The sequence below is a fragment of the Equus caballus genome, chromosome X, assembly GCF_041296265.1.
Source record: "Equus caballus isolate H_3958 breed thoroughbred chromosome X, TB-T2T, whole genome shotgun sequence".
Taxonomy (NCBI): domain Eukaryota; kingdom Metazoa; phylum Chordata; class Mammalia; order Perissodactyla; family Equidae; genus Equus; species Equus caballus.
In genome coordinates, this window is record NC_091715.1 from 30,549,639 (window position 1) to 30,562,089 (window position 12,451).

The following is a 12,451-nucleotide window of genomic DNA, read 5'->3' on the forward strand; positions in this document are numbered from 1 at the left end:
TTGTAGTGTTTCCAGATCTGGAGGCTACCACTCTTATGGTTTCTTGTGTATCCTTTCAATGATATTCTCTACATATGCAAATATTTGTAAGTATGTGTGTGGTTGTTGGAATTATTTCACACAATGGCATGTAGTGTTCACTCTGGTTGAGTTGAGGTCCTGGTGACATACCCACATGTAAATGTCTGACAGTCAGTGAGAAATAAATCTTTGAAGCTTTCAGGAGAAGTGTGGGCCAGAGGTACTATATTTGTAAGTCACTAGCCCACAGGTGGTAGTTGAAACTGTGAGAGTGAATTTATCCACCCAGGGAGTGATTATTCCCTTCCAGAAGTACAACGGAGAGTGGAAGAGAAGAGTGAGCAATAGAAAGAAAAACAGGGAGAGAAAGAGCGTATAACCTCAAGAGAAGTGAAAAAGAGGTGAGATAATATTGCCTTCAAGAAATTAAACTATGAGGAGAAAAGAGAACACTTAAAGTTGTTTTTTGTTCCAAACAGGTAAGGGGAGGAACTAAAGCATTAGGATAAAAAGGAAAACATGGGGCTTTTGGAAGGTGTGGAGGGACACCCTAAAGACAGACTTTCTCTCCTTGTTTAATTTGCTTAAGACTGACATTCATGGAAGCCTTGGGAAACCTTAAAAACCAGAAGCATCTCAGTTGTATACATTAAAATGATATGTCTCCTCCTAAAAACATTCCAGCATCGGGGCTGGCCCCGTGGCCGAGTGGTTAAGTTCGCGTGCTCCGCTGCAGGCAGCCCAGTGTTTCGTTGGTTTGAATCCTGGGCACGGACATGGCACTGCTCGTCAAACCACACTGAGGCAGCGTCCCACATGCCACAACTAAAAGGACCCACAACAAAGAATATACAACTATGTACCAGGGGGCCTTGGGGAGAAAAAGGAAAAAAATAAAATCTTAAAAAAAAACAAAACAAAACATTCCAGCATCATTTTCTTCATTTTGAATGAACCGGATTCATGACATCAGAAGCAGCAGGCTCCAGTTCTTCTGAGGTTCTTGACTGCAGCTTGCTGGCCTCTAGTGGCCAGGAAGGAACCTCCCAGCTCCTGGCTCTGCCTGGCTTCACTGTGACTTCAGTGAGGAGAAGGGGGGCTGGGGACAGCGGTTTATGCTAAGTGTCTTAGTTACTAAGCACACGAAGGGCTTCATGGGAATATTGGATAGACTCTCTGCTTCTTTACCAAAATCACCATTTACCTGGATAAGAAACTTGCTTTGGCCCAGAATAAATTATGGAGGCAGCATTTAGGCCCAAACTCGAGTCCCTTGTTTCTAAGATGTGGATGATGTTCTAAAGATAATGCTTTCCAGTTTCTCTGATGAAAGGTACAAAAATAGATGGCAGGCAAGGCATGTTCAGAGCAGACTCTCACAAGCCTGTGAGGAGGGAAATCAAATGGAAATAACATAAGCCAAAGAAGTTTGTAAACTCTAAAGGAGTACATACATATACAACATTATTTTTGAAAAAAATCAGTGATCGTGGAACCTCTATAATAGGTTCTTCAACGACATTTGCATCTTCTCTAAACTTTGATCTGCTCATCTGGGAATAACAGTACATCCTGCATGCATGTATTGCCAAAATTACCTGAATCACTAGATGAAGTGCTTGGTTTACCTTGTACTGTGCAGGACCGACGCTTGTTAAAGATTGAATAAATTTAGCTATTATTATTTTTAATTAGTGTTATTCTCTAGGAGAATCAGTCCCATGCTCAGTCGTATGGGAAGATGGGCTTTAATGCACTTGCAGGCCTAAAATTCTGCCTCACATGACTCCGTGACCTGCTTTATTGCCTGCAAATTCATGAGCAGAGGTAAACAGCAGAAGAGACCAGAGACACGTCACAGCGCAGGCTCATGGTCAACCCTGTGCCACACACTGGAGGAGAACTCCATCCTTTCCTCCTCAGAGACAGGCACACCGGTCCTTCCCAGTCACACAGAGATGCTCTTGGAATGGCACAGAGGCTGCCCGTGACTGCAGCCTATCTCTCAGTGCCATGTGCCAAGAGTGCTCTCCAAGTAGACAAAAGATTGGCATCAAGCTGAAGTAAATCAAATAGTAAGACTTTGCGGAATGGCTGGAAAAACTAAAACAGACCTAAGTAAATAATTGATAGCAAAAACTGGCAAGGATGATTTAGATGTCAATCTGAGTTTTGCATGATATAAATAATATAAATTCTTAGTGTTCTGACAGGAAATGATATCGCATAATTTGTCAGTTCTATCTGACAGCAATAGAGTTAATAGAACCCCGTGACTAATGTGCATAGGAAGAAAACACATATGGTTGTATTGAGACATAGAACTCACATATACTTAATTCTTCTTTATGGAAGGGTAGAATAACAAGTTGGTGAATATAATTGTAGTAAATAATAACAGACTATAAATTCCTAAGAAGAACCCATCAATATAAATCAACAAACATTTCGATATAGAAGACATTATAGTTTGGAATTATAAGGCAAAAATATAATAATATTAAAATAGCTCATATTGTTGATCATTTACTAAATACCAGATGCTGTGCAAAGTGCTTTTCATGCATTATCTCATTTAATCCTTGAGACATAGCATATTATCGCATTTTACAGATGAGGACACTGAGGTTCTTTATAGAATTTATTTCTTTCCCTTCATATAATTGACTGCAATTTATAATTATATGTTTGACTGATGTCAAGCATTATAATTGCAATGTAAGTGAAGCCTTTTCTTGTGAGATGTGGCCGGGTCCGTGTTTCTGGTTGGTGAGGTAAGGGAGGCAGTAGAGGGATCTACACCAAGTTCAAGCCTGGCTCAGAGCTGCAGTAGCCTGAACTTCACTGTCCCTGGACTGAGAACTGTCTACCGCCTTTCAGTTCCCAAGTGCTGGCTCTGAATACTGACTGCATTGGAGTCTAATGGCCTCTCCCTACCCCCACCCCCACCTCCCACCCCTGAGGAGAAAAGATGAACTTCCTCTTCAGCAGCCATTCTTCTAATACATTCAAGTCAAAGAACATCCCTGAAAGATCGCATCAGTATGAACACTTCAAACATGCAGAAGCACTCTAGGAAGTGGGAATAAGAGAGGAGCTTTCATGTTACCAGAGGAAGAAGACCTCAATCAATGGATGACAGTTAACAGAGTGGATTTCTTCAAGCAAATCAGAACTCTGCACTGCAGCAAGATGTCTAGTCATGTCTGCAGGTTCAAGATATGAACATCCTTGGGAAGATGGTACTTATATTAAGATACCAGTATTTCTGCTCCAAAATAGACCAACTCTTTGATGTCTTGAGTTCAGGATTAACTTGAGCATGAAACTCTTTTTCCTTTGAAGATTGGTGTCCCATCTCCCCAAAACTTTATATCTGTGGTAAAGACTATTCTAAAGCATCCATTCAAGGTTTATGCCCATATTTCTTAACAGCACTTTAATTCTGTGATGCAACTGCAAGAAAAGGCAATACCTCCTTTAAATACTTTATTTTATTTCTTGAAGAGCTCAATTTGATTGACAGGTGAGAGTTGGCATCACTTCAGGAATTCGTTGAGAAGCTTGGATTGAAAGATTTCTATAACACAGTTACCCTCTTGCTTCATCCACTGCTAGAGTTATCTCTTGGCTAATCTGTTATGGACTTGTGTTATGTGTTGAATTGTGTGCCCCCAAAAATCATATGTTGAAGTCCTAACTGCCCCCCAGTACATCAGAATGTGACCTTATTTGGAAATAGGGTCCTTGCGTATGTAATTAAGATGAGGTCATTAGGGTGGGCCCTAATCCAATATGACTGGCATCATAAAAACGGGGAAATTTGGACAGAAAGACATGCACACAGGGAGAATGTCATGTGAACATGAAGGCGGAGATTAAGGTAATGCATGTACAAGTCAAAAAGAGGCCAAGAACAGATCCTTCCCTCATGACTCTCAAAAGGATCCAACCCTGCCAACGCCTTGATTTTGAACTTCTGGCCTCCAGAACTGTGAGACAATTCATTTCCGTTTTTCTAAGCCATCTGGCTTGTGGTAGTTTGTTATCTGGCAGCCCTAGCAAACTAATACAACTAAGTGATATAAACTTTGAGAAAACAGGACACAAAGATATTCATTGCCTGTGTCTACTGATAAAATTGTTGCATAGGTAGGTTGGCTTCAAAGCAATAACCTAAGGGCGTAGCTAACTTTGGCGTACTCTAAGACCTGCTATTTTCATGAAGTCACATTTGATTGTAATACCTGATGACTAACCTGTAGTTTACTAGTTTAGTCATTGTTCTTTTGCTATGGAAATTGAGTCTGTTTCAGGTGACAGCATAATGTATAATGAGAACTTCTGCCACTGATTTATTAGCAAGTTTCCAAACCAAATTTCCTAACAACACAATCACACAGTCAGATAGGTTTTATTCCACTTCAATTTAGAAATTTAAAAAATACATTTTGGGGCCAGCCCAGTGGCACAGCGGTTAAGTTTGCACATTCCACTTCTTTGGCCCAGGGTTTGCTGATTTGGATCTGAGTGCAGACCTACGCACCGCTTGTCAAGCCATGCTGTGGCAGGCATCTCACATATAAAGTAGAGGATGATGGGCACAGATGTTAGCTCAGGACCAGTCTTCCTCAGCAAAAAGAGGAGGATTGGTGACAGATGTTAGCTCAGGGCTAATCTTCCTCAAAAAAAAAAACATTTTTAGGTTTTCTCAACATTTAGAACATTTGTGTCATTTTGTATTTTATTTTCAAGTTTATACGGCAGTGCTTTTATAGATAAGAATTTATCTATATATCTATCCATCTATATTACAAAACCCATGATTGCTATTTTAATCATCATAGAGCATATGTGCTATAGAAACAACCAACATTTTTTTCCTAAACTTCCTTTTTATTTTTCAATCTTCATTTGAGATTTTTATCAACATATAAACCTATCTACATTGTTAGGAGGGTGTATGTGTATATATGAGAAATAATATCTTTTTAATGCTTCTAAGGATAACCTTATAGATTTTTATTTTGAAATGATTCACTTAGATTAATTTTAACATATGAGAGTTTTGGTTAAGAAAAAACAACCTTCCAAAAAATCATCACAAGCATAGATCTCAAAGCCACTATTTTCATTCATGTCCTAATGTGGGAATGCATGAACTTTATCCCAATAAAGATCATTTAAGGAAAACCACAGTAAAAATCATGAAGGTGTACAAAATTTATAGCACAGCTAAAGGTACGATGTGCTACCTATTCTTTCATGTGTTTATTTATAAAAGAGAAATGAGTAAAATACTTCCTTCATTCTGCTAATATTAAAAGAATGGATTGAGCCCTTATAGGGGCTTTCTTCAGTTTTACCTGTTTTTGTATTAATACTCAAATTTATTTTATTTCTATTGGGATAAAAAGGATCTTCCCCTTTAATAAGAAAACACCTATTTTTCATTTGTGTCCTAAGACCTAGTAAAGTCCAGTGACGGTTTAGAACATATTAAGGCACAACTAGTATACTGGAAGATTTGCCAGAGAGAAAAAGCTTTAAATTCACCTACATTCTGTATTTAAGGGCTGTGATTTTTGTAGTCACTCACTGACCTCCTTGATGATTTCGATAAAGGTTAGATTTGATAGTATTTCTGTTATTTATTTTTTATTATCCTACTAGATTATAAAGAAAATAATTGTTTAGAAAAAAACCCTTTTTAATAACTCAATTTTAATAAATTCTTAAATACACACTGGATTTTAAAGAAAAAGATTTCATCTAATTTAGGCTGAACCATATACCATTATCTGGGAGTTAAAGAGTAGGATAAGCTCTTGTGAAAAAAGTGAAAAGCGCTATGTGAAACATTCAACAATGAGTGTTTAAGCTAATCCAGAGTTCCCTGTCAGCCATTCTGTAGGATTACGTTGATCTAAGAAAGCTGGTTTCTAGATAGCACTGCCTAGAATGTTACTGCCTGTCAACTTTAAATTAAACCTTGTTAGCTTTATTTTTTTTAATTCCAGAAGGAATGAACTCATATTTTTCAACTGGGGTTGTATTTTCACCTTCATTTCTAATATTTCTAGTATTCTCAAACAAAACCTTCCTCGCTATTCTACATTTATTTTCAGCAATAGGAATCCTCCCTCTCCTCATGACTAAACTTTACGCCAAAGATCATCATGTCCCAAAGACAGATTACTAATTTGATTTGACATAAGTTCAAAAGTTTATTGGTAACTTAAGACTGAGAATGTCCTTTATTCATTTTACTAAGTACTTTAGCACCAGGTGCACCTAAACACTAACATTAAAATTATTTGTTTATATTCAAAGCCAGGGAGTCAAGGGTAGGGAGAAAACTGGAAGGGGAGAGAATGAGAGAAGATGGCATCTCCCTGACTGGGCTAGAGCCAAACATTGATGAGTTAGAAGAGATCAGTCTGTCTTTGACTTCTCTCTCACTTTTCGCTTATCTCCTTGGGCTCTTCTCCCTGGTACCAGAGTTTGCCCTGAGCTAGGGTTGCCTATTCAACAACCCATCCACCCCTCCCCCCTCCAAGTCAGAATACCTCTGTTCTCAGTGTCTTGTACCTGATCACAGTCATGGAGTGGAGAGTGCTTGCCACATTGTGCAGTTAATCTTATGGTGCTTTAATCTTCAGGTTAAAAAAAAATTGGGGACAATGACTGTGTCATAGATTTTTGTTTAAATATTGAAAATTCTGGATCCAGTGTCAAGATGGCAGCATAGGGGGATCCTGAACTCACCTCTTCCCATGGACTCAACAAATTAACAACTACTCTTGGAACAATTACTGCAAGAGAAAACTGGAAACTGGATAAAAAGAACCCCCACAACAAGGGACAGTGCTGACTGAGGTGGAAGAGGAAGAAAGTCCTTTCTGGAGAGGAAAAAGCCACATTGTAGCCACAGTGCCTCACAGCCAGGAGCAATCTTAAGGTACGAAGCCTTTCCTGGAGGAGTGGGAGATCTAAGCAGGAGAGCTTTGCTAGAATAAGCAGTTTTTGGATTCAGCACAACTGAGATGATCGTCATAATATCTGGCTTTGCTGGCTATTAACAACAATGGGGAATACCCCCAGAAAAGCTATCAGACAAAGGAAAGAAAAGCCTGCTCTTAAAGGGCCCATGCACAAATTCACCCATTTCAGAAAGCAACCTAAAATCACCAGAAAGAAAGGTTCATAGTCTTTGGTGAAAAGAGACTCACTTGATAGGCTCTGGGTGCATCTCAGCAAGAGGTGAGACCTCCCCAGGCTGAGACCATCTCCCCAGGGACTGAGACTTTGGTCCAGTCATTACTGTGACCTAGTACAGGCATGCTGACACAGATGCTGGCAGACACCATTGGAGTTCTTCCCCTGGCCTGTTAGTGCAGGGATCTGCCCCACCCACTAGAACACCAATTTAATCCAGCTCAGCCAGGTCGGGCAGACTGCCTTAGGGACTAGCCCCACCCAACAACAAGCCCTTGGGCAACTTGTGGGCCTCCAGAGGCAGGATGTGTGGGACTTCAGCAGCAGGGCATGTGGGTCAGCCTATGCAGAGGAGGGCAGGTGCAAGGGGTGGGCCTGTGTTGGCAGAGTGTGTGGAGCCTATTCAGCAGGATGAGTGGGTCTGCTTCAGCAGGGCAGGGTATGAGCATGGGGCTGTGCGAACAGGGTGTGTGGGCCTGTGGTGGTGGGACTTGTCAGCTGCAGAACACTTATGCTTCTCACACCAGACACATAGAGGATCGGCCCCACCCTCCAATGCCTAAAACAATTGTGTGCTACTATGCCTGGGGCTGGCCCCACCCTGCTGAAATCCTGAAAGAGCTGACAAAAGCTTGGTAGGCCAGAGGCCTACAGTAACTGTAAGTCCCTGAGCCTAGCAACAAACTACACTGGGTACCAACCCAATTAAGAGGAAAACTACAACAGGATGTGCTGATAGACTTTGTAGCCAATGGTGCTGAGGCTATGCAAACCAGATTTACAAACAGCTGGCCAGGGAAGGAAAGACTAGGCTCCCTGGGTACCTGAAGTAAGAGCAGCCCTGCTACAGCAGAAAGACACAAGTAGCCCACAAAGGGGTCACTCCTAGATCTTCTGGACTGGTGATGAGAGGGAAGCACACTGCTGGGCCTCATAAGGCATCTCATACATAAGGCCACTTCTCTAAGATCAGGAGACATAGCTGACTCACCTAATACATAGAAATAAGCAGAGAGAAAGAGGCATAATGAGGAGACAAAGGAATACTTTCCAAGCAAGAGAACAGGACAAAATCCCAGAAAAAGAACTAAATGAAACAGAAATAAGTGACCTACTAGACAAAGTGTTCAAACAAAATATCATAAGGATGCTCACAGATATTGGGAGAAGACTGGATGAACACAGTAAGCTCATCAGCAAAGAACTAGAAAATATAAAAAAGAACCAATCAGAAATGAAGAATACAATAATGGAAAGGAAAAATTCACTAGAAGGACTCAATAGCAGAGTAGAGGATGCAGAAGAATGGATCAGCCAGCTAGGTGAAAGACTAGAGAAAAATCACCCAAGCTGTACAGAAAAAAGAAAAAAGACATAGGCAGAATGAAAACAGTCTCAGGGAACTCTGGGACAATATCAAGTGTGATAACAGTCAGATTATAGGTGTCCCAGAAGGAGAAGAGAGAGACAAAGGGGCAGAAAATTTATTTGAAGAAATAAAAGATAAAAATTTTCCTAATCTAAGGAAGGAAACAGACATCCAAGTCCAGGAAGCACAGAGAGCTCCAAACAAGAGAAGCCCAAAGAGGCCCACACCAAGACATATTATAATTAAAATGTCCAAAATTAAAGATAAGAGAGAATCCTAAAAGCAGCAAGAGAAAGGCCACATGTGACATACAAAGGAAAGCCCATAAGGCTATAAGTGGACTTCTCAGCTGAGACCCTACAGGTGAGAAGAGAATGGCACGATGTATTTAAAGTGCTAAAAGGAAAAAACCTACAGCCAATAATACTCTATCCATCAATGCTGTCATTCAGAATGGAAGGAGAGATAAAGAGCTTCCCAGACAAGCAAAAATTAAAGGAGTTTATCACCAAGAAACCAGTTCTACAAGAAATGCTGAAGGGACTTATATAAGTGGGAAAGTGATGACCACAAATAGAGATTAAAAAATTATCAAAAAAAAAAACCCCCAAAAAACAAGCAATAAAATCACTTGTAAAGGTAAAAATATAGTAAAGGTAGCAGATCAACTACCTGTGAAGATAATATGAATGTTAAAAGACAAATGGACTGAAATCAACTATTTCAATGATAAGAGGGCAATGGATAGACACACACTAAACAAGAGACTATATATGATTTCAAAAACATAAAGTGTGGGAGGAAGGGAGTGAAAAACTAAGGCTTTTAGAAAGAGGTCAAGCTAAAGAGTCTATCAACACCATATAGATTGCTATATATGTAGAATATTAAATAGGATCCTCATGGTAATTCAAATCAGAAACCTATAATAAGTAAGCAAAAAAGTAAGACAAAAGAAATAAAACATATTACTAAAGAAAGCCATCAAACCACAAGTGAAGAGAGCAAGAAAAAAAGAAAGGAACAGAGAAGAGCTACCAAAACACCCAGAAAAAGAAAAAGTAACAAAATGGCAATAAATACACATTTATCAATAGCTACTTTAAACATCAATGGACTAATTGCTCCAATCAAATGCCATAGGGTGGCCAATTGGATAAAAAAAACAAGACCCATGTATATGCTGCATACAAGAGACACACTTCAGAGCTAAAGAGACTCAAAAACTGAAAGTGAAAGGCTGGAAAGAGATATTACATGCAAATGGCAAAGAAAAGAAAGGGGGGTAGCAATACTTATATCAGACAAAATAGACTTTAAAACAAAAACCGTAACAAGAAACAAAGACGGGCACTACATAATGATAAAGGGAACAATCGAACAAGAAAATATAACACTTGTGAATTTCTATACATCCAACGTAGGAGCACCTAAATATATAAAGCAATTATTAACAGACATAAAAGGAGAAATAGACAGTAACACAATAATAGTAAGGGGCTTTAGCACTCCACTTACACCAATGGATAGATCATCTAAACAGAAGATCAATAAGGAAACACTGGCCTTAAAGGACACATTAGACCAGAGGGATTTAGTAGATATATATAGAACATTCTGTCCAACAGCTGCATATTACACATTTTTTTCAAAGGCACACAGAACATTCTCCAGGATTGATCATATATTAGGCCACAAAACAAGTCCCAATAAATTTAAGAAGATCAAAATAATACCAAGCATCTTTTCTCACCACAAAAGTATGAAACTGGAAATCAACTACAGGAAGAAAACCAGAAAAGCCACAAAAATGTGGAGATTAAACAAAATGCTACTGAACAACTATTGGGTCAATGAAGAAATCAAAGGAGAAATCAAAAAATTCCTGGAGACAAATGAAAATGAAAATACGACATGCCAAAATCTGCGGGATACAGCAAAAGTGGTTCTAAGAGGGAAGTTTATAGCAATTCAGGCCTACCCCAACAAACAAGAAAAATCTCAAATAAACAATCTAAAAGTGCATCTAAAGGTACTGGAAAAAGAAGAGAAAACAAAGCCCCAAATCAGCAGAAGGAAGGAAATAATAAAAATCAGAGCACAAATAAATGAAATTGAGACTAAAAAACAATAGAAAAAATTAATGAAACCAAGAGCTGGTTCTTTGAAAAGAAAAACAAAATTGACAAATCTTTAGCTAGACTCACCAAAAAAGAAAGAGAGAAGCCTCAAATAAATAAAATCAGAAATGAAAGAGAGAGTACAACAGACACCTCAGAAATACAAAAGATTATAAGGGAATACTATGAAAAGCTATGCATCAACGAATTGGATAATCTAGAAGAAATGGATAAATTGTTAGAAACATACAACCTTCCAAAACTGGATCAAGAAGAAGTAGAGAATTTGAATAGAACAATCACCAGTAAGGAGATCAAAACAGTAGTCAAAAACCTCCCCAAAAATAAAAGTCCAGGACCAGATGGCTTCCCTGGTGAATTCTACCAAACATTCAAAGAAGACTTAATACCTATCCTTCTCAAACTGTTCCAAAAAATTGAAGAGGAGGGGAGGCTTCCTAACTCCTTCTATGAAGCCAACATTATCCTGATACCAAAACCAGACAAGGACAACACAAAAAAAGAAAATTACAGGCTAATATCACTGATGAACATGAATGCCAAAAACATCAACAAAATACTAGCAAATTGAATACAACAATACATTAAAAAGATCATACATCATGATCGAGTGGGTTTCATTCCACTTGTGGATGGTTCAACATCCACAAATCTATCAAGATGATACACCACATTAACAAAATGAAGAATAAGAATCACATGATCATCTCAATAGATGCAGAGAAAGCATTTGACAAGATACGACATCCATTTATGATAAAGACTCTAAATAAAATGGGTATAGAAGGAAAATACCTCAACAAAATAAAGCCCATATATGACAAACCCACAGCAAATATCATTCTCAATGGAGAAAAACTGAAATTTATCCCTCTAAGTACAGGAACCAGACAAGGATGCCCACTGTCACCACTCTTATTTAACATAGTATTGGAAGTCCTAGCCAGAGCAATCAGTCAAGAAAAAGAAATAAAAGGGATCCATATTGGAAAAGAAGAAGTGAAACTGTCACTATTTGCAGATGACATGATTTTATATAGAGAAAACCCTAAAGAATCCACTAAAAACTTTTAGAAACAATAAATGAATATAGTCAAGTTGCGGGATACAAAATCAACATACAAAAATCAGTTGTGTTTCTATACACTAACAACAAAGTAGCAGAAAGAGAAATTAAGAATACAATTACATTAATAATTGCAACAGAAAGAAAGAATACAGTTCCATTCATAATTGCAACAAAAAGAATAAAATACCTAGAAATAAACTTAACCAAGTAGGTGAAAGATCAGTATACTGAAAACTATAAAACATTGTTGAAAGAAATTGAAGAAGACACAAAGAAATGGAAAGATGTTCCATGCTCTTGGATAGGAAGAATTAGCATAGTTAAAATGTCCATCCTTCCTAAAGCAATCTATAGATTCAATGCAATCCTGATCAAAGATCCAACAACATTTTTCACAGAAATGGAACGAAGAATCCTAAAATTTATATGGAACAACAAGAGACCCCAAATAGCCAAAGGATTCCTGAGGAAAAAGAAGAAAGCTGGAGGTATCACACTCCCTGATTTCAAAATATACTACAAAGCCATAGTAACCAAAACAGCATGGTACTGGCACAAAAACAGACAGACAGATCAATGGAACAGAATTGAGAGCCCAGAAATAAACTCACACATTTATGGGCAGCTAATATT

General features: G+C 38.5%; 1 pseudogene; it reads left to right on the plus strand.

The window, feature by feature from the left end:
* Positions 1-2,992: 2,992 nt before the first annotated feature.
* Positions 2,993-3,656, plus strand: LOC100054412 (MOB kinase activator 1A pseudogene; annotated as a pseudogene).
* Positions 3,657-12,451: the final 8,795 nt, after the last annotated feature.